The sequence below is a fragment of the Diabrotica virgifera genome, chromosome 4 (genome assembly GCF_917563875.1).
Source record: "Diabrotica virgifera virgifera chromosome 4, PGI_DIABVI_V3a".
NCBI classification, from domain to species: Eukaryota; Metazoa; Arthropoda; class Insecta; order Coleoptera; family Chrysomelidae; genus Diabrotica; species Diabrotica virgifera.
The window spans coordinates 31685011-31709082 of NC_065446.1; the positions used below are offsets into that span (position 1 = coordinate 31685011).

Genomic DNA, 24072 nt, shown 5'->3' on the forward strand with positions numbered 1-24072 from the left:
CTCTTACTTAGGTAATATGACCTAACAGTATTTGTTCCATTAAACTTATTAGATATTCTATGACATTGACATTTTTTAGCGTAATTTTTCAAGGGATTGCAATGGAAGTATGTATGTAGAAGTCAGTCAATCATCGGATATTTCTTTTTCCACCTGCCTCTACCGAAAGTATACTTTTCCGGACCTGATTGTAGGGAGCAAAGTTGTACTTTTCCTCCCTAGGGAGGAAAATATTTTTCCTCCTTAGGGAGGTAAAAGTGACGTTATGGTATTTCATTCATGAAATATAACTTATTGACGCCCTGTACAATATCTATTTTCCATTACGTAAGTATCTATACATTTTAACGTTTATTTATAAAACACCCTGTATTTTGCAGAATGGTAAAAAACAGTAAATTGTTATTTTGTTTTACCAATGTTTACATTAATAATTTGACTTGTATTTGACAGTTGACAGTTATATTGTACCTACTTGTTAGTTTTAGTTTTAATAAATTTTGTTGGTTAGTTACATAAATAAATTAAGTAAAAATGAAAAATGACTTGTTATTAATTTGAGGAAGGTGGTAAAACCATATGTATAAAGTAAAGTGCCTTTTCCTCCCTTGAATGATTGCTGCCCTCCGCTACACGTCGGGCAGTAAACTTCATTCTCGGGAGGAAAAGTAGCACTTTCCTCCCTTGTTATACAAATAGCTATTGTTTTATAGACCGTATTAAAAAGTTTAGTAAGTACATGTTTACATGTATATTGACTTCGTTTAACAACTTTAACAGCTCAACAAGCATTTCTTCCGGAACAGAAGCTTTTCCCTTTTTCCTTGATCGCATATATGTAGTACCTTTTCATTTAGGTATTATCATTGCTCCGTTGTCTGGTTCTTCTGATATTGGACCGAGTCTTTTATCTTGAAAGAGACCTTTATTTCCATGTTCGTAGGTATTTTTGTTATCTACTGTATCTGCCAATTAGTTTATTTCCATGCCTGGAGTTGTAGCTTCTAGCTGATTTCGACTTGAGATTTCAAAAGTTCGACTTGAGAAAAAATAAAGCTTAAGATTCATTTCTGCTTAAGTAAACGAATTTTTGGGACTAATTACAGAATACCAGTAAATAATCTATAACAACCTTTTAAAATATGTGAGGTTTTTAGTTGTAGGTACATAGGTACCTATTACATCTAGACTTTTTTGTTGAGGAAATTTTGAGGAAGTCCACAAAAATCATGGAGAAATTCATGAAATGCAGCGATGATAAATGAATACATTTACTTCATAATTAAACACTATTTACGAGAGACAATAGTACATTGTTTACCGGGTAGGAAAAGCTTAACATTCCTGGACGACTGTGAAGATTGCTAAGTCGAGGCGCAAGCCGAGACTTAGCAACACAGAGTCCAGGAATGTGGCTTTTCCTACGAGGTAAACATACTATTTTTCCGCAAATCTTTTAAAATTCGACAGATATTGATTGATTTAAAAAAAACGCGATAATTTTATTCCCAAATAAATGGTGCTTTGAAATTCCTAATAAAATTACTTGGGTTACTATGGAAACGTATTGAGGTTGAATTGTCAAACTTGACGCTTATAAATTTAATTGCTGGTGTTCTCGAAAGTAAAATGATAAGTGATGATGAAATTTCCATTCCTGGGACTCCTCCAGAGCTGGTTGAGGCAGTGAATACTGCTTCATTAGAATTATTGCCAAAGAAATCAAGAGAAAAGTACGAAAATGCATACAGACGTTTTATGGATTATCGCATGAGTAAAAATACGAGTTCTTTCTCAGAAAATGTTGTAATGGCATACTTCCTAGACCTTTGTTTAAAGATGAAATCTTCAACATTATGGGCCAATTATTCAATGCTGAAGTCAACCCTTGCACTTAAACACAATGTAGATATATCTACATACTCAAAACTTCGTTCTTTATTGAAACGGCAAGCTCAAGGTTATAGGGCAAAGAAATCTAAGATTTTAACGAAGGAAGAAATTGAAAAATTTATCCAGGAAGCTCCAGATAAAGAAAATTTAATGATTAAGGTAATTTACAAGGTTTTAATAGCAATGTGTTTTCTATCATTTATGTAGAACACTAACAACTGTACGGAAATATCATTTCCTTACAGTAAGGAAGTCCTGACTTTTTCTTCAAGAAATTTTGACAGGAATGTCAAAATTTCCTGGCGATTTGCGGAAAAATATATTATCGTATTTTTTTAATAGATATGGTTCCAAAATAAAGGCAAAGATTAAAAACTTCGGATTCAATGTCTTCTTTTACCATATTTAATTCTTCTTTTACCAAATTTAATTCGTATTCTCGTGCATACTCGTTTTGTACACAATAGGTATTATAAATATTTGGTAGGTAGTAGAAAAAAATTATAATTAAAAAGAAATTTGAAATGTGCTGAGTCTTTTTTTATTAAATTCCAATTTTGTATTGTGTCTTGTGTCTACACTTTTCTAAAATAATTACAAAATAAGTGTTTTGCTGGTGATTTAAGAGTATTTATTTCAGTGTACTTTGGTCAATGTAACTTTAACGTGTCTTTGATGGATTACTTAAATTTGAAATCAAAGAGCTATGTTGAAAAATTTCGCTCAGCTGGGCCTGTACCAAGCCCCCTAATGAAAAAACTGAACAAAACCTAATATTGCGTCAAAAAGAACCTTGTTAGGTGCAGCAAAACGATAAAGATTAGATAACTAGATTACCTACACGTTAAAAATGAGTTGTCATCCGTCGGTCTTGACACTGCTATTAGAAATGTTTCTACATTATCTATATTTTAAGGTGTCATACATACTTGCAAAATACATATACCTACCTAAATAGGTACATTATGTATTTTTGGCAGAAAAAATCAAGGAGGTATACGAAAATACAAGAGCAGAATTAACTTCTTATTCCTATACTGCGTTTGCAAATAATTATTGACAGGAGAGTTTTTAGACCGTTTACATTTTTTGTTTTTGTTGTAGGTAGGTACTATACCTAGTATTCAAAGTTTGCCGAAGTGATCATAATAATTATACCCTATCTACTTATAAATTCTTTATATTGTTCTGAAGCTATTTTCTTTGTGACATCTTAATACGAATCTAACAATTTTACTGTGAATTTACCACAATTTTAATTTAAAATACTATAAAGTAACATACAAATAAAATTAGAATTTGATATTAATATTGAGAGTAAACTAGATCAAAGACCAAATACATGCCATGTCGAAATAATATAATTGGTTTTTTGCCTGGTTTTTCCTCATGATTTACTATGAGATATGATATCACTAACAGAAAGAATTTTACTGTCATCATCGTATGTGGTTGTTTTTTTTTAAGACAAATCACATACTATGATTTTTCTGAAGGCTTACTACTAAGTGCATACTATCTTCCAATAAAGTCGTCCCAAAAACGCACTTCAAAACTATTGGCAATATCATTTTAAAGTCATCTACTTACTTGGTGTCAGGGCCGTAACTACCATTGCGGCAACCGGGGCAGTGCCCCGGGGCCGCACAGAGGCCTCCTTTTGGTTGGCCGTGCATAGATTTTAACGAGGAAAATAAAAATATGTAATTTAAAAGCCGATATCAACGAAATATTTTCAAATGACACAATTTTAAAAAGACAGCAACATAAAGTCTTAATTTTTCATTGGGGAAATTAGTCTTTTCGACTAAAATGCAATTGAAACAGAACAGGGGCCCTGAGGCTTGAGCTAAGCTAAGACCCCCGAGACCTTAACATAAAATTTAAATTATTAGTTAGGAAATTAGTTATTTCGGCGTAACAAAACCTAAAATGCCATTGGAAGAGGGGACCCGGGCTAAGCTGGGGCCCCCGAGACTTTTCGTAAAGATATAAATTGTTGCTGAGGAAATTAGATATTTTGGCGAAATAAAAATTAAAATGCAACCGGAATAGGGGCCCCAGGTCCCAGCCCAGCTACTTTGTCTTAACCAGTTTTCCCAGACCACATCTTGGTATGTGAAAGGAACCACATGGTAAATACCACATTTTGAAAAGAAGGGTAAGGGTAAGATAGAATGAGCATATTAGGATCAGTCCCACCACTACACTGACAAGCTTAACTTACTGTGTTTGGCTCACATTGCAGTTGCTTAAGGCACTTTAAGGTGCATTTACGTTTGCTTTGTAGTTCACTTGGTTATTCGTTCGCTACAAAGTAAGACCATTCACATTGTAGCGTACGAACGCATTCGTTGATGATCTGTCCACAATGTCAGATACAGATGAAGATGTATTCATTAGCGCTGCTAATTTTATAATTATTGCAAGACATGCTGAAAAAAAAAAGAAAGAAGAGAGTGTGGTGTTCACACAGGAGGGAAAATGCGTTTTCAAGGGGTTAAATATCAAACATTTTTCCGGACTCCCCTTGTGCTGGGGGGTAGGGGGCCCCCAGATTACGTTTGCCCCGGGGCCCCCAACATCGTAGTTACGGCCCTGCTTGGTGTCCACTGTACCTATGGACAAAATATTTCGGTTATTAACCCTTTGATCCTAACTTTAAATTGAACTTATGTGCTTGCAACGGACTTCATAAATAACTAACTGACACTTGATTACTTTTGCTGCAAAAACAAATTTATCCTCGAGTTTTTGAAAAACCTCCATTTCTTTTAAAAATCCATGGCCGTTTGATATTCTGGTAGGTATAATTAGACCTTTATATAAAAGTAATTTAAGAAGGAAAAAGGGTCCAGAATATACCCATTTGCAGAAAATACATTTTTAGCTTTTGAGCAAACAAACAAAAACTCTGTTTTATGCAATTTTAGTTTATGGTTTAGTTTTTTGATATTAGTTTATAGCAGATAAATAAATAAGAAAACAAAAAAAAATAAGAGCAACAGCCATGGAATTCTTAAGGAGAAGCTACAGAGTAATAAGAAAAGAATGGAAATGAACTCAGATATAATAAGAATACATAGAACAGAAGAGATTAATCTGGTACGGACATGTCAGAAGAACAGATAAAAAAGGTTGGATGAACAGAATAACAGAGTGGAGCCCGATATAAAGAAGAAAGAGAGGCAGACCCCGAAGTTCTTTCAGAGGTGAAGTGGACGAAGCAATTGAAAGAAGAAATCTGCAGAAAAGGGACTGGCAAAACAGAAAGGACTGGAGAGAACGGTTGAGTGAAGGAATCTAAAAATCCTTAGTACCTATATAATATATATAGCAAAGCAAATAGGTAATTGTTTTGGCATTGCCTTGAAGAAATTACTTAGTAGGTATAATCAATACAGTAAGTAGGAAGGTACCTACTTAACACAAATAATACGAAGTATAGGTACCTACGTAAATTAGGTAATTTTTTATAAAAAATATACTTATATTTTTTGCTTCTTATTACAATAGGACACAATGTATTTTCTTATTGGGAAATAATTCCCCCAGTTTAGAAGAATGGATTTGTAAATGTCACAATTGCCATGCCACAAGCAGTTGCCGTCGATCAACTTCAGGTTATAGGTTCCCGTATTTCGTATATTCTTATACTACATAAATATTTAGATTTTAGGTAAAAGTTTAATCACGGGCGGCATTTAGTATCTAATTTCTTCTTGTACACAAGCAGTTAGTTGAATATTTTAGCTGATTATAAGAGCTATTATTGGACTTTGGACAAAAAAATTGAACAAACCTTTCTACTCCCTCGTTGATCTTGTCACTATAGGTCTATAAACAAAAATCACAAGTCTTTATCACAGTCTTAGCACTACACTCACCGCTAAACTAACAAAACAGTCCTAATTTCTTAAAAAATCTTCAATCGTCGGCAGAGAGCTAGAGTTATGATCTTAGAAATCAGTGTCAATCGCAAAACTGCGCGGTTTTCACGAAAATCCCCAGGAAGTATTAAAAAGTCTTAAGCGCTTAGCGTCCGTACAGGATATCGGTTTAGAAGTTGATACTGTAAAGTCTCAGTAATCTGGGCCACTTCCCAGCGCGGTTTAACTATAAGTCGTCTACTCTATATATCATCATAGGAGCCTTAGAGGCAGAGCCGAGTGTGGCGCGCGATCGGCTTCATTCGTTTCTATCCATCTTCCTCTCGCGACTGCCTGCCACGTTGCCGGCTTTAGTGAATGTCTAGGTATCTCGTTTTTTCTTACCTTTTCTTTACTTTGGCAAGAGTTCAATATTTTTAGTATCTAAATAGGTATTTACTTCGGACAGGAAGGTGCATAACACGTGAGTGTACGAAACATAAACATAATTAAAACAAACGAGAAATAACATTAATAAAATTTATTAACTTCTCAGTGGATTTTTTAGTCAGTTATTCGACTTTTGTCATATTAGTCCCTGGGCCCATACTTAAAAAAAATTATTACTTCTCTCAATAGACTTTTTTTATTCAGTATTATATACCTACATGTGGAGTCGGACAACTTTTCTAGTCGGAAAATTTTTGGGAGGGGGGCAGTTCGTAAATATAGAGGTTTATGACATATTATGTAGTAGATATAGCCAATTTTTTAAATTTTTTCCTCGTTTATACCCCCCCTAGAATATAAAAAAAATGCTAATTTTTCGTTATTAAACAAAGAAAAATACTTTAATAACGATAAGTTTTGAATGTCTTTATGGCACTCAATAGTGTGTGAAAAGTGCCTTAAAACTCACCATTTTAACCCTAATTTTTAAAAATTTTCTCACAGATCCTCCCAAAAAAAAGTTCATGCCCGCATACCCCTGGGCTTCTTGGTTTCCTATGGTTTCTTTCATCTTTCATTTAATTTCTCTATCAACTCCATCCATAAATTTTCGATGGAGTAAAGGTCTGACTCAGAGAAGGCAACGGAAAAACATTAACATGAGTTTTTCCAACCATTCTCAAACAATTCTACTTGTATGCAACTAGTTCAGAGAAATAAGGAAAAAAATATCCTGTTGGTGACACAACCCTCTCCAGGCCGAAACCAAATTTTTTGAGTAGTAGGTATGGATATCTATAATAATAACCTATATGTTTCCTGCAGCCGATTTTGATGATATACATAGTGATAAACAAATAAAGATCAAAAAACAGTAAATTTTTGCTTTTTTCGTCTATTATCAAAAAGTTAAGCATTTTAAACAAAGAGAGTAGGAAACTCATAAATCGTATAAAAAAACTTCAATATGGCGTTCGCTGAATATTGGTTGCTTAGAAAATTGCAAAATAAATCATAAATTTTGAGTTTTTATAAATATTCATAACTTATGTAAAAAATAACTTAGAACCTTCTTATTACACGGAATGCTGAGACTTCTGGTGCTTAAATCATACCCTAAATTTCAAATAAATTGGTCAAATAGTTTAAAAGTTATTTAATTTGTTTATCCCAAATTATTTTTTTACAACACTACCTATAAGTCAGAAAATGATGAAGTTTTGAAATGATGAAAAGAAGAAGATTTACACTATTAATTTAATTTAAAAAAAATGACAAAAAATAATTCTAAATATTGCAAAATTATTTTGCAAAAACATGTGAATTAAAAAACGGGGGGGGGGCTAACTTCGTCCCTAATTGTCCTAGGACAATTGTTTTTCTTTCTAAATGTGTATAAAAATTCAGTCTTTTTAAATATGAAAAAATAATTTTTCTACGGGTAACGGTTAAAAAGTTATCTAATTGTTTATAAGAAGGCAAAAAATCGACATGTTTTTGCAAAATAATTTTACACTGTTTAAAATTACTTTTTGTCATTTTTTTTAATTAAGTTAATAATATGAATGTTCTTCTTTCCTAAACTGTCCGAAGTATTACTGTAACCTCATAATTTTCTGACTTATAGTGTTGCAAAAAAATGAATTTGGGAAAAACAAATTAAATAACTTTTAAACTATTTGACCAATTGCATTAAAATTTAAAATATAATTTAAGCACAAGAAGTCTCAACATTCCGTGTAATAAGAAGGTTCTAACTTAATTTTTACATAAGTTATGAACATTTATAAAATCTCAAAACTTATGACTTATTTTGCAATTTTCTAAGCAACCAATAAGGATAGACATATTCAGCGAACGCCATATTGAAGTTTTTTATATGATTTATGAGTTTATTATTCCCAAATTTGTTTATAATGCTTCACTTTTTAGGAATAGACGAAAAAAGCGAAAATTTACTGTTTTTGATCTTCATTTGTTTATAACTATGTATATCATCAAAATCGGCTACAGGAAACATATAGGTACCTATAGGTTATTAATATAAATGTCCATACTACTCAAAAAATTTGGTTTCGGCCTGGAGAGGGATGTGTCACGAGAAAAATCTTATTTCTCTGGACTAAACGAAGTTGTTATTAGAGAATCTTTGGATCACTGATGGCAACATTATGTTCTCAAGAATATGTTTGTAATATAATCCTGTTAATCTTTATTCTATACCTATAAGAACAAGTCTTCATCATGTATCCATCCCCATACGTTCACCGATAATCCTTCACCATTTCTTAAATGATGAGTATACCATTCATCAAACCTATGATTTCTCGGCTTATAAACTCTTAGTCAACCAGTGCTATATGATTCAAACACTTTTTTCTCGGAAAATGCAACGTTAGACCAAAATTTGTCTCACGGTTCATGAAGTCATTACAAAATGCAACTCGTCTCCTCTTGTGATACTCGGTCAAATAAGGTTTGCTTTGGAGAAATGACATTCGATCAATAATGGATTATGGGTGTACACTTTATGCCTCAACTAGTACCTAAGTCAAATTTATTAATTTTAGACAGAATACAGTATAAAGCAATAAAAATATGTCTATTAGGAACTATGGGGTCCTCACCAAATTGTGCAATTCTTGCTGAAGCACAAGAACCGCTCTTGTGCTTTCGTAGACAATATTTAGCGAACAAACAAATTATAAAATACAGGACGTTTAGTACATTTATGGTCAAGAAAATCACAGATGTAGCAGTTCAGAGTTTTATAAACAAACATTGGAGAATTAAAAATTCTCCCCCACTTGCTGATGCCTTTATTTACACAGAAAAGCATAAAGAACTTATATATTATAGCCTAAATAACTATTCATTGTACGAAACAAACTTTAAAGCTTTAATACTTAAACCAACCATTATCATACCAAATTATCCAGATAATTCAAATCTCACAAAATTAATGTTCAAATCTGTACTTGGTAATCTAGTAGAAAATAAAACAGTCATATATACGGATGGATCAAAAAATAAAAATAAAACGGGCTGTGCATTTCTGGTTTCAAACCAGAAAGGGTTAAAAATCTTCAAAAATTGCGTTACGCAATAGTTAAACGCCCATTAAAGTGCGTTACGTAGGGGGGAGGGGGGTCAAAAATCTTCAAAAATCGCGTTACGTAATACTTGAACGCTCCCTTAAGGTCACAAAAAAAGGTTTCTTTTTTCACAGGTTGTTGTGTGATTTCGTCCGTTTGGTGATTAAGCTCCATTTCTTTATATTTTCTATTTTTATACCCAAGCTAGGTTTCTATCTTCATTCCGGTGATTCTTCTCTAACCTGGTCTTCCCACTTGCAGTTTGGTCTCCCTGCGTCTAGGTCTTATATTTATAGGTTTCCGTTTTATATTAATTTGTCTTCTTGTCGTCTTAGTACCTGCTCAAGCCATTTCAACTATATCTTCTTCATTTATTCGATTATCTATCTCTTTGTTAATAACAGTTTTTTAATCGCTCCGTTCTCTGCAATGTTAATTGTCGTAGGGGAAGGACGTCGAAGATGACGCACCTAAGCAAAATACATTTTATTTAAGGGTAAAAAATATTTAAGCTAACTTTGAATGCTACGAGCCTGTAATTTGGACATTTCTATAACCAATTTCTAGGATTATTTTTAAATTCAATAAAAGGAAGTATTTTTTATGCGGCTTTAAAAAAACGCTTTTGCGCCATCTTACCTTCCACCGAGGGAAAGATGACGCACAGTGATGGTGAAGATGGCGCATGTAGGTATCTATATTAAAAGCGCAAGTGATATGAAAAGAAAATTTATTTTTTAATACTGAAAGTAAGAAAATGTAAACAAAGCTTTTTTAACATATTAACAAAAGTCACAAATGTAGTTTTCGGGACTTTTGGCTCCACTGCATTCTTTATGCACCCATTGTCCACAACTTGTGCATCTGAACCATGTTTCCGTCTTTTTGCCGAAGTCTCCACATAATATGCAGATATCAGTTTCACCTCCCTCGTTGATTATGTCATCCAACTCATCGTCATTGCAAAGACCTTCTTCATCAAAATCGCTTTCTTCAGTATCGCTATCCTCCAAGATTTTTTTGTTTATTTTTTGTTTGATTATTTTTTGTACTTTGGCTTTCCCTTTATTTTTATTTAGTTTTAATCCTGCATCATTAACCAATACTTGTCTGGTTACTTTTTTCTTTCCTTCTTCCGACTTCGCCAGTTTTTCTTTTTTTTTTTAATCTCTTTTTCTTCTAAGAATTCTTTTAAAGGGGTGCTTGTTAGAATTTCAGAATGTTGCTTTTGTCGTCCATATTTTCTTTTAATTTTTTTATTGGGCAAAGGAACTGGAGAAATAAGTGAAAGAGAAATATGTGGACGTTTGGTTATTTCATTTTGTTTTGTGGGGGTTGTGTGACGACTTTCAGGAGACTGTCGGCTGGTTGATGGACGTGGTAATTCTGGTTCTCTTATAGATGGTGTTGTTATTAGTGGAGGTGTTCCCTGATGTGCAGGTTCAGGAGAAACATCTCTATCCAAGCTATCATTGTTTAAATTATCAGCAGGAAAAAAGTCATCTTCTGTGAACTTATCAGAGTTTAACGGAAAAATTCCGCACGTTCCGAAACCAGAAACGGCCTTATCAATATTTGCCACCTGATCATATGCTAACTTAAAAATCTCGGCGACATCATATGGAGTAATTTTATCTTCAAACTCTGAGTTGCTGATCTTAGATTTTAGAAAGGAATTGGCGACCATACGCATATTTTAATGCAGAAAAAAATGACACATCAAGAGGTTGTAATTTGTGGGATGTGTGGGGTGGAATACTAACCATTATAATCCCATTCTCTTTGCAGTAATTATAAATATCCAGTGAAATATGGCTCGAGTGATTATCTAATACTAACAGCACGGGATTATCTGGACTAGACAGGACTTTTTTTTGGAAATGCTTCAGCCATAATAAAAACATAGACGTATTACTCCATCCATTATCCGTGCAGTTGTAAATCGCACCGCTTGGTCCATTTTTCTGAAGCTGTGGGCTCATCCTCTTCCTGGGAAATATAAATAATGGAGGTATGTAGTTACCGGAGGCACTGAACGCCATTATTACCGTGATATTCTTCCCTCGTTCCCACGAAGAAATGATTCCAAACTGCTTTACTCCTTTGGGTCCAAGTCTTTTACATGATTCTTTAGGAACCGTAGATATACCGGTTTCATCAACATTGTAAATGCGATCTGGCAGAAATTTATATTTTTCTTGCACTGTTTCCAAATTTTTAAAAAAGCGGTCTACTTCTATTTTATTGAAGGCTGTTATTCTATTAATGCTTGTAGCTTCTGGCTTTCTCAACGAAATTTGAGGATTTCGTTTTATAAATCCTAGATACCAGTCTTTTCCAGCCATTTGTTTATTCTTATTAAAATTGTGTTTAATTTCATTGCGTTCTGCATAAGCAAATGCCATGGTTCTCAGCTCTATGCAAGTGATACCAAAAAATAAATTGGCCAGCTTGAGAACATGATCTAGTATCTCCTTTTCATGATGTGCCGAAAACAATGGGGCTCTACCAAGAGACTCTGATTTGACTTCCTTTAATAAATTTTTAACCTTAAGTTTTCTCCTCAATGTAGCTTCTGGTATTGAAAATGCTCTTGCCACTTCCCGAATTTTACGACCATCTCTACAAATTGCATTCAATGCTGCATTAGGAGCTGCTGCAGAAAATGATCCTCTCTGTGTTTTTCGTATATATTTTCCCATTTCTAAAAAAGAAAAAGATGCCTCAAAATGCAAAATAGACACTAAATAATAAATATTCTATACTCCATTGTTATTTAAGCTAATGAACTGAAAAGGCAAAGATGACGCACTATAACAGCAAAGATGACGCAGTCTGCGTCAACTTAGCCTGTTCAGCATAACCTACAAAAAATGGTTATCAAAATTATCCATCATCAAATATTTAACAGATAAATCCTCGCTAACTGAAAATAAATATCACCTACTCCCATGAATATGAAGAAAATCCAATGGAACCATTTTTAAACAACTTACCATTAATATTCGCAGTGTAAAAATATCAAGAAATCAACGTGTATCGCGTTACTCTGCCTCACAGATACTAAACAGTACGAAAGCTGACCGATGAAGTTTTAAAGTAATAGTAGTTTCTAAAGGAGGGCGCCACGGGTATAAAAACTGAATTTAGTGAAGTACTTGATAAAATACAGAGGTGCGTCATCTTAGACGCTGCGTCATCTTCCCCGTCCTTCCCCTAATTGTCTCCTTGAACTTCTATAGGTACTTCTATATTCTGCTACAGAGTCCATTCTGTCCATTATTTAGCAATAATCGTCTACATATAGGCCTAGGTAATAAGACAAAAATATACCCTGTTCCACCTGTTCGTGACACTTCAACAGCCAGGGTAATGAAGCATTTGTTCGACAGGTAATACCTACCTATAAGAACAAATTGTACCTAACTATTTCCTGCGTAGGATCTGGCGGCCGTTTTTATTTATACACAATTTATTGTCAAAAACAGCCTTTCTTCCTTTTTTTTTTCCAAAGTAATGGAAAACAGTACGACTTATGGTTTTCTTAGTACAAACATCTTCGAGAGAATAAAAAAAATATTTAAAATTGCGTATTACAAAGTTTAATATACTCATTTATTGTTAATATAATTGCAAAAAAGGTCGAAATTTCAAAAAAATAATTTTGCAATAACTGTTCTTTTATTCTTAATATGTGACAAAAATTTCAAAGTGATTCAGTCAATTGTTTAATTTTATTCAAATTGTTTATCCCAGAGAGCATTTTTTTTACAATAATATAAGTCAGAAAAAAATAATTTTAAAACCATTCTACAGGTGTCAAATAAAAGAACATGCGCTAAAGTTTCAAATTGCTTTAAAAAAAGTGAATAAAAATACATTTATTAGTAATAAATAATTATGCAAAAGTATCGTCAATTTTTCCTTATAAACATTTTGAATAACTTTTTTCAAAAAAATCCATTTTTTACCGTCTTTTAGGTGCACAACTACCAAGTGATGTTATGTATCATGATAATTGATGAAAAGTTGTAATAAATATATGCAATTTATTATACCGGGTGTCCACTTATATTTTCCCCCGTTTTAACTGCCTATAACTTCTAAACCGCTCAAGATAGAAATATATGTGGTTTTCGCTGAAATGTTTTATTTTAGCAAAAGTTTTGTCTGAATGGATTGAATTTTTTATATCGCTTTCTGATACGAAAAGAAAAATGGCGGATTTTAAAAAAAACGTTGTTGACTTTTTTTTAATGGAACACCCAGTATATTTTTTTGTAAATTGAAAGAAAGGTCATTAGCCTATCCAGCGATATAAAGTTTTTCAAAATCGGTTGTCAAATCATTGAGTAATTAATTTTTAAAATGAGAGGTGCAACGTAGATATCACATACCTAAATAACATAATTAAGCAAATTGATATTATGTTATATGATTTCCACATTGCATCTCTCATTTTAAAAATTAATTGCTCAGTCATTTGATACCCGATTTTAAAAAAAATTATATCTTTGGATAGGTAAATGACCGTTTATTCAAGTTTTTAGGTAATGACCATTTTTTATATCGCTTTTAAATAAAAAATGGCGGATTTTTGAAAAAAAAAACGTTGTTGACATTTTTATTAAAACACCCAGTATATTTTTGTAGCTTGAAAAAACAGTCATTTAGCTATCCAACGATATAAAAATTTTTAAAATCGGTTGTCAAATGACTGAAAAAAAATTTTTAAAATGAGAGATGAAATGTGGAAATCACATATAATAACATAGTTTCATTTTGCTTAGTTATGTTATAGACTAAGAGCCGCTATAGGTGAAATTTCTTAATCATTTTAGGCACGATGGGACCCTATAACTTAAATAGTAGAACCTAAAAGAAAACGTTTGAACACTGTGCCGTCACTTTTCAGTGGCACATGCGTCGACAGTGGCGCATCAAACTTTCCACTTATGGACGGGATAAATAAATTAAAAGTTACCCTCCCTTACTAACAGAATTAATTTTTTTTTTATTTTTTTAAGTTGTATGTGATTAACACATAGGATTCAGCGTAATTTCAACCCACCACCCCCTTCCCCCTGGCCCCACCATCAAAAACTTCATTTTTCGTTTTTATTTATTTTTTTTTTGGTGGGATGCAATCAATTTTAAAATTTCAAAAAATTCACACACATAGCTGAGGCTTTTATAAAACATGCCTATTTTTTATAGACCCATAGGTAGAGTGTACATAACCTCAAAAAATTAAAAGAAATTTTTTTTTTTTCAAAAAAGCGTATAACTTTTTTTGAGGAACAGCTGCAGGTCTAATTTTTTCTTAATCTTGTGTGCTTTATCAAACACTATATTTTTAATTTTTTTCAGATTTTTCCGTAAGGCTCCCCACCTTCAAAAATACGAAAAACTGTTTTTTGGGGGGTTTTGGGGGATTTTCCTTATTTTATAGACTTCATAATAAATCAAATCAATTTTATTTTTATAGGTTATATGTAACTTGAAGTAACTGAGTCCTTTATAATATTTAAAAATCAGAAAAACACGTTCAAACCCCCCCAAAACCCCCTTAAAAAACAGTTTCTTGGATTTTTGAAGGTGACCAGCGTTACAGAAAAATCTGAAAAAAATTTAAAATATAGTGTTTGATAAAATACATAAGACTAAGAAAAAATTAGATCTGCAGCTGTCCCCAAAAAAAAGTTATATACTTTTTTCCAAAAAAAATTTTTTTTAATTTTTTGAGGTTATGTACACTCAACCTACAGGCCTATAAAAAATAGACGTATTTTATAAAAGCCTTAACTATGCGTGTGATTTTTTTGAAATTTTAAAATTGATTGCATCCTACCAAAAAAAAAAAAAAAATCGAAAAATAAAGTTTTTGGTGGTGGGGGCAGGGAGAAGGAGGTGGTGGGTTAAAATTACGATGAATCTTATGTCTTAATCACATAGAACTTAAAAAAATGAAAAAAATGTAATTCTGGTAATATGAGGGAGGGTATTTTTTAATTTATGTATCCCGTCCATAAGTGGAAAGGTTGATGCGCCACTGTAAACGCATGTGCCACTGAAAAGTGACGGCACAGTGCTCAAACGTTTTCTTTTAGGTTCTACTATTTAAGTTATTGGGTCCCGCCGTACCTAAAATGATTAAGAAATTTCACCTATAGCGGCTCTTAGTCTATTATTTAGGTATGTGATATCCACGTTGCACCGCTCATTTTAAAAATTAATTACTCAGTGATTTGACAACAGATTTTGAAAAACTTTATATCGCTGGATAGGTGAATGATCTTTCTTTCAATTTACAAAAAAATATACTGAGTGTTCCATTAAAAAAAAGTCAACAACGTTTTTTTCCCAAAATCGGCAATTTTTTTTCGTATTTGAAAGTGATATAAAAAATTCAATACATTCAGACAAAACTTTTACTAAAATAAAACATTTCAGCGAAAACCGCATTTTTCTATCTTAAGCCGTTTAGAAGTTATAGGCAGCTAAAATGGGGGAAAATAAAAGTGGACACCCGGTATAAAAAAAATAAAAAGTTTATAAGTAAGGAAAAATTGACCATACTTTTGCATAACTATTTATTACAGTGGAACCCCGATAAGTCGGCCCCCGATAACCCGGAAGTCCGGCTAACCCGGACCGATTTTCATCAGATAAACATTTTGATTTTCAATATTTTGTATTTTTCAATTTAATTGTGGCTTATTTCCAATCAAAATAGTTAATTATCAGACAAACCTTTCAACAATAGGTTTGTTCGTAGTACAATCCAATCGATCAGCAACCGTTGCCAACCATCAGACGCATGCGCAGTTAACAGTTAGCGCTGCGCAGTTAACAGTTCGAGTTCGTAGACTACGAACGCGCTTGCGTCTGACGGTTGGCAACGGTTGCTGATCGTTCTACGAACAAACCTAATAAAAATGTATGTAATATAATATTTGAGAGATAATGTGTATGTGTGTAATTTGAACTATATGATATTAAAAATGACTCATAGCACACGCCGCAGAAACAACAGCCACCTGTCTGTAGTATCTATTCCTTTTTATTTCAAACTGTCAGCATTGTTTAGGAAAGACTATTTAAAAAATTCTTTTATAAACAATGGTCTTTAGTATTGTGTGTCTTGTATTGTTCGCTTCCATTTGCTTACGTTTGGGTTTGGTGTTTTTTTTTTTTAGTAATTTTAATGAGTAGGTACTGTGCATATTTATAAATATATTTCATGTTATTTCAATTCTAACGGAGTTTATCTGTAAGTATACCGTATTTTATTAATTTTTACCATATTCTCCGGCTACCTCGGATTTTCGATAACCCGGATCGGTCGCGGTCCCGATTAATCCGAGTTATCGAGGTTCCACTGTACTAATAAATGCATTTTTTTATTCACTTGTTTTGAACCAATTTGAAAATTTAGCTCATGCTCTTTCATATGACACCTGTAGAATGGTTCTAACATTATTTCTTTCTGACTCATGTTACTGCAAAAAAAGCTCTCTGGGATAAACAATTTGAATAAAATTTAAACAATTGAATGAATCGCTTTGAAATTTTTGTCACATATTAAAAATCAAAGAATCCTCATTTGACAAAAATTTCGAAGTTGTACATTTATTTTTACAATAGTTATTGCGAAATTATTTTTTTTAATGTCGACCTTTTTTCGCAATTATATTAATAATAAATGAGTAGGTATATTAAACTTTGCAATACGCAATTTTCAAGCTTTTTCCATTATCTCGAAGATGTTTGTACTAAAAAAACTATAAGTCTTACTGTTTTCCATTAATTTGAAACAAAAAATGAAAAAAGGCCGTTTTTTGACACTAAATTGTTTATAAATAAAATTGGCCGCCAGATCCTACGCAGGAAATAGATACAATTTGTTCTTATAGGTATTACCTCTCGAAAAAACTCTTCAGTACCCTGGCTGTTGAAGTGTCATGGAAAAAACCTTGTGCAATTCAATGCAATGAAAGTTGAAAAAAATCAATGTTATTCGAAATTTTTAAAATTTTTAATTTTTTTATTGATGTTCCGGACATATTTGAGAAGGAGCATAAGCCAATTATAATTACTGAAGTTTTCACCTAATTTTATCTGCAAAAATCCGAATGCCACCTCTCACATCCACCTCAAAACAGATCCGCCCTGGTCTATAGTTATTATTATTATATGTAAGTATTTGGTCTCTTTTAATTTCATTTTTAGTCCATATTTTACACAGAAAATGCTTGTTTTGTATAGCAGTACCTACCTAATAATTATAGTCGTTCAGCAGAACTGACCATAATTGCGTCGTCATATGCATAGGTATCTAAGTATATTATGTTGTTGATAGATCTTCCGTTAATTATTATTCTTTCGCTTTTAGATAGTAATGTTTTTTCAACAATGGATTCACCCATACCTTCATTAAATAGTAATGGAAACCTAATACATCTCTGCCTAACAGCTCTCCTGATTTCAATTTCTGAACTGGGTTCGTTATCTATTAGGTACAATTTGTGCTCTTTGATTCCAGTAAAGGTACCTAAAGGTTTGTTATTATTCGTAAGACTCTTTTGTCTATGTTTTTTGTCTTTAGAATTTGGACTAATTGTCCAAGTCTTACTTTGTCAAATGCTTTTTTAAAGTCTTTTGATGGCTTTGAATGGTACCTATGTAGTTATTAGAATTGCATATTTGATATTTGTTTAAAATTCTATGCTATAGCATGGATATAATTAAGTAATAAAGAAATATGCCCTTATAGGTAAGGTATGAACCTTTCCATCACGTGGATATAAATTGAAATTAAACTGAATGAAAGTTAAGTGCTGTTTCTGCACTGAAAGTGCAGTTGCCAACAAATTGTCGTAATGTAAAGACAACAACTCAATTTATATCCCACGTGATGGGATGGTTCATACCTTTCCTAAGTGCATACTTCTTTAGAAATTATATCCATCCTATGGAATTTTAAACAAATAAATATGTCAAAAATGAATAACCACTTTCAATTTCGTTGCAAAACGAAAATACAGCCGAACCATATTCTAGTCCAATCAGAGAGTGCAGCAAGCGCCTCTACCGGTTTCGAAACTTATTAGTTTCTCTCTCATATGTGCCTCTCATCAGGAGGCACATATGCTGCTCTCCCTAATCCAACCAAAACAAACCCCAGCGTGCAGTCCCGGATTGCAACGAACGAAATGGCATAGATGCCCTAGCGGCAACTGCTAGCAAAAAGACTAAGTTTTCACTCTAATGGCATATAAAACAACATAATGCTATTCTACATCCCACCAGAATGAAAACAATGGGAACCTTCTCTGGTTACACCTCCGAGGCTTCTACAATTTGCAAGCCATACGGATGTTGAGACTAAGGAAGATGAGGGAATTCTACAATTTACAATTCACGTCCCACCTGCTCAGCGCGGTAAAGTTCCAACGAGAATGGTTCCCTTCATACTCCAATCAGAGTAAATGTAAATCAAAAATGAATAACCACTTTCAATTTCGTTGCAAAACGAAAATACAGCCGAACCATATTCTAGTCCAATCCTTAGTCTCAGCATCCGTATGGCTTGCCAATTGTAGAAGCCTCGGAGGTGAAACCAAAGAAGGTTCCCATTGTTTTCATTCTGGTGGGATGTAGAATAGTATTATGTTGTTTTATATGCCATTAGACTGAAAACTTAAGTCGACTTTACACAACATGATTTATCATGTGATTTGTCATATGATTTTTCCCATGACGAGCCGCATGACAATGCTTATGACAAAACGAGCCGTATAAACAATGCAAAATCATATGACAAATCACACAGTGTAAACATATAAATTTCACTCCATAACCAAATCATATGACAAATCACATGATAAATCATGTAATGTAAAGTCGACTTTAGTCTTTTTGCTAGCAGTTGCCGCTAGGGCATCTATGTCATTTCATTCGTTGCAATCCGGGACTGCACGCTGGGGTTTGTTTTGGTTGGATCAGGGAGAGCAGCATATGTGCCTCCTGATGAGGGACTAATAAGTTTCAAAACCGGTAGAGGTGCTTGCTGCACTCTCTGATTGGATTAGAATATGGTTCGGCTGTATTTTCGTTTTGCAACGAAATTGAAAGTGGTTCTTCATTTTTGATTTACATTTACTCTGATTGGAGTATGAAGCGAACCATTCTCGTTGGAACTTTACCGCGCTGAGCAGGTGGGACGTAAATTGTAAATTGTAGAATTCCCTCATCTTCCTTAGTCTCAGCATCCGTATGGCTTGAAAATTGTAGAAGCCTCGGAGGTGTAACCAGAGAAGGTTCCCATTGTTTTCATTCTGGTGGGATGTAGAATAGCATTATGTTGTTTTATATGCCATTAGAGTGAAAAGTTAGTCTTCTTTTAGTATTTTTAAATAAATATGTATTTGTAATATAACTAATAGGTATCTACATACCTACCTACCATTTAAAGGGTTCTCACCCTGGTATTTCTTTGGTGGCTCAGCTAGCATTCAACCTGTTTATTATAACACTGATGGTGATTTTGTAAGAAAACCGAAAACGTTCTGTGGGGGCGTTCAAGTATTACGTACCTAACGCGATTTTTGACCCCCCTATGTAACGCACCGTAAGGGAGCGTTTAAGTATTATCTACGTAACGCGATTTTTGAAGATTTTTAACCCCCCCTACCCCCCTTCGTAACGCACTCTTATGGGAGTTTAACTATTGCGTAACGCAATTTTTCAAGATTTTTGAACCTCCCCCCCCAACCTGCGTTACGTAATACTTGAACGGTCCCTAATGGGGGTGTATTACGTAATGCAATTTTTGAAGATTTTTGGCCCCCCACCCCCAACCTGCGTTACGTAATACTTGAACGGCCCCTGTTGTGATGTAGAACTTAAAGGGATTTTAATAAAAGTTTTTACTTATATCTTTTACAAAGGATTTTTTCAGGAAAAATTTTATGATTGATGGTATAATAGATATAGATAGGTTACAGCCAACTACGGGAAAAATTTTTCTTTTCCTTGTGGATTTTCTGATTCTGTACTCTTAGTAAAAATCGTGTTTATTTTTTAATAATCCTGTTTTGTCATCGAGGAAATTATGATGTGAAAGTTTTTATTCCATTTAATTTAACCTTTGCTAGATGCAGCCCAGTATTTTAACAATATTTAGAAGAGCTTCTGTCTTGTTAACAAGATTTCCTTTACTACTATGTACTCCTAAGCTCACTGGCGACTTTATCGGAGTTATCGGATTTAAAATCAGATGTTTATCAACGTCAGGTTGGATAAAATATACACGGCAACGCCGCTTGATTTTCTATCTGGTGCGAGATGAAGTCACGCCCCTGCTAGTAAATTAAGGAGCATGCGTGAGTATGTCATGTTTCTGTGCGTTCCGTCTCACTTCCGCAGACAGGACAGATTATTTGGCGTCGCAGGCGGTTTTATTGATAGGGGGCGGGTACTAAAAGGCGCTAAGTCAAGAGAATCACGATACAGTTCATCTCTTGTATATTGATACAGGATTATGGTTATTTATAGTAATGCCTTGATTCTTAATTTAGGATTTTTGGATTCTTCGGTTTTAACTAGTCGTAATAGATTATCCAGGATTTTGAATTAGTTTTTTCATCCTCATTTATATTAGAAGACAAATTTTGAAGACATTAAGGGAATCAATTATTGCCTTTATATATTAAATGCTTATAGTGCTTTATTTAAAAGTTTAAAATATTATCTGAAATAGGAGGCCTTTAAGGGGTAGGGGCAGACTTTTGGCTCCAATGGAGCCAATGGTATTTAAATGCATTCTTTTTTTTTCGGATCCTGCGAAAACTAGGTAAGTAATATGTAATAAGTATTTTTGAAAAATTTAAACACAGAATGGTAGATTACATTATTACCGAGGGCTGAAAGTATCCGATAACTTTTATAATGTTTATTTTAATAAGTTACAGGGGTAAAAAAAAGAATGTGTGTGTACTTTGTATACGCACGTAAGAAGTTATACTTCTATCATATGATTTCAACGAAATTAATATATTTTAAACAGTTTATTTATATTTTATTTAAATGTTAAACTAATTTTAATACTTACTACTTTTCAAAAAAAAACTATTAAAACAATATCAAAAATTAAAAAAACAAAAAAAAAACACATTGAAAAATGCCACAAATGATTTCTGAACAATAATTGTCGGAATTTTTTTTAACTAAATACGTATTTTCTGAAAAAAAAATTATTTAATAAATATACCTACTTACAATCATAAAATGTTTTAAAAAAAATAAAAGTTTCTATTGAGGTTCGAACCCGCTTATGTTAGCGCAGTTAGTATTGAAATTCATTCATCTTACACTTTTAAAGGGGTGATACACACACGAGTAAGTACGCGAACTTATGGCTCGCGACCTTTTTATCCCCTCTACGTACGAGCTCACAGCGTATACGCTCTGAGCTTCGCTGGCGTCGCTCCTAGCGGACTACTATTCAACTTTCACCGGTAATTTTTAAATTTATTATTTAATTGTTATGGCTTAATATTTACAACGCAAAAAACTAATTAAATTGTAATCGATTTTTTTAAAATTGATTTTGCTAATCATTTTGACGTTCTATTGATAAAATATGAATTTTTTACTTCGGATACTTTCACAATTATCGTGTAGATGGCGCTAAGATTAATAGATTAATTTATAATTTATAATTTAAAACGTAAGTATATTTAAGGTAAAAATATATACCTACTACAGCTTTGACGAGGGGTACTCCCCTCTATTTTTGTAAAATGGAGGGGATGTAGAATTGTAAACTTTTTCTTATATAATAATAGACAATTTCAACTACCTATTCCCAAATTTTCATCCTTCCTTTATTTTTTTGGGGTCAGATTGTTCTTTGATCGGTCTAAATCTAAAAAGCAAGAAAACTGGGTTGAATAAAAATGATGTTTTTAACAATTTTATTTAGAGTGAACATTGCACTACCACTGGCGGATCCAGAAATTTTTTTTGGGTCGAGGGTCATGGATCTTGATGGTGATTACTTTTCTCTGATGCAAGGTCACTTTTAGTCTCACCACCAATAGGATAAGTGAGTTTTCAAATATTTTTTGGGGGAGGGGGTCATGACCCCCTAATCCGCCAGTGTGCACTACCAAACATTTTAACAATAATAATTACCTATTCAAAATTTTAACAATAAGTATTCAAAATTTCAAAAGTTATTTTGAATAATAATTATCTATTATTGATAAAATTTTTGGTAGTGAAATGTTCATTCTAAAAATGTTTGTATGTAATAAAATTGTTAAAAAAAAATTTTTATCAATCCAGTTTTCTTGCTTTTGTATTTATTTTTTTCATAAACTACTCCAGCGATTCTCAACCTGCGGGGCGCGGTCCCCTAGGGGGGCGCGCTTTTAATAATAAGAGGCGTGAGCATATAAGAAAATACACCAGCATCATTAACTAATTTACTAAAATCAAAGCAAAACAAAATTCTGACAAAATAAAAAATAAAATACACATGATCACTGAATAGGAGTTATAATCATAAAGAGCACTCAATACTAAAAAGTAAGATTTTACTGTTTTTTGTCAAAATTATCGAACGAGGGGGGCGCGGTGAAAATAATTATGGAAGATTGGGTCGCAAAGGGTAAAAGGTTGAGAAACGCTGAACTACTCACTTTAAGCATTATGTGTTATTTATCTATACATTTTTGAAATCAGTACAAAGAGAAGAATCCAAATACCTATGTACCTAGATACCTATAACATAAAAAGGTGATGGTGATTTAAAAAAATTAATTGTTTTTGCGTTTTTTCTAAAAATCAGTGGTTTAAAAGTTATTTAAGGTGGATAGTTTTAACTGAAGAGCAGTGTAGGTAGAATTTAAAAAAATCACTTTATCACTTTTCCTCTTTTCTCGATGAAGCATTAGTTTTTGTTGTATAGTATATAAATTATCATAGGTAACTATTAATTAAGTGAATTAATAATTTAAGCGATTATACAAGTAACAGTTATGAAGAACATTCAAAAGCCATCTCTAAGTCTAAGTTAATGATGACAATGTCATTGTCAAATAATGTTTACATCTCCATACCAGCGAGAATTTTACCTACTATACGTAATTTGCCGTGTAAAGAAAGAAAAAGTAGGGATAGCCGCAAAATATTTGCGCCTACGCTCAAGTAGGTAAAAATATTATATCGCCAACCGTCACTAAAGTCATTCATTATTGTACTCATTTGCCATCATTTGTGGCAGTAAAGTAACACTTTATTGTACTTACTGAAAGAAGAATTTTACTTTACCTGCCGCGATTAATCGAGACTGAATGTAAGTGGTCGATGGCAGTAATTGATTATTTATTTGAATTAACTTAAAATTTATTTACTTTAATTATTAAAAATATTGTACAAAATTTACGACATTGTTAATTAATTTTATGTCAAAAAGTGAAATTATGTATTATTTTGTATTTATATTCATATAAAATAAATTAAAACTTTACCGAATTAGTAATTATTTAATATTATTTAACTATCGATTAAAAACCGAAAGCGGCCATCATGCAAAAGTCATCTGTCATCACTGTCATGAAATTTTTATTACGTCTAAAATCAAAAAAATTCTTAAATTGTAAATTGTACTAAGTAGGTACGTGTTAAAACCAATATCAAATGGTTGGCCATAAAATTTTGTATGCACCACGTCAGTAAAGACTCTTTATCAAACT

At 32.8% G+C, this 24072-nt stretch overlaps 1 protein-coding gene across 1 annotated transcript in view; it reads right to left on the reverse strand.

Moving 5' to 3' along the window:
* The window catches only part of LOC126882983 (pituitary homeobox homolog Ptx1), a 275850-nt gene extending 269809 nt beyond the window's left edge, over positions 1 to 6041 (reverse strand). The window contains exon 1 of the mRNA XM_050648120.1: positions 5696 to 6041. The gene's annotated coding sequence lies outside the window, so the exon portion shown is untranslated. The remainder of the gene's footprint in view (positions 1 to 5695) is intronic.
* Positions 6042 to 24072: the final 18031 nt, after the last annotated feature.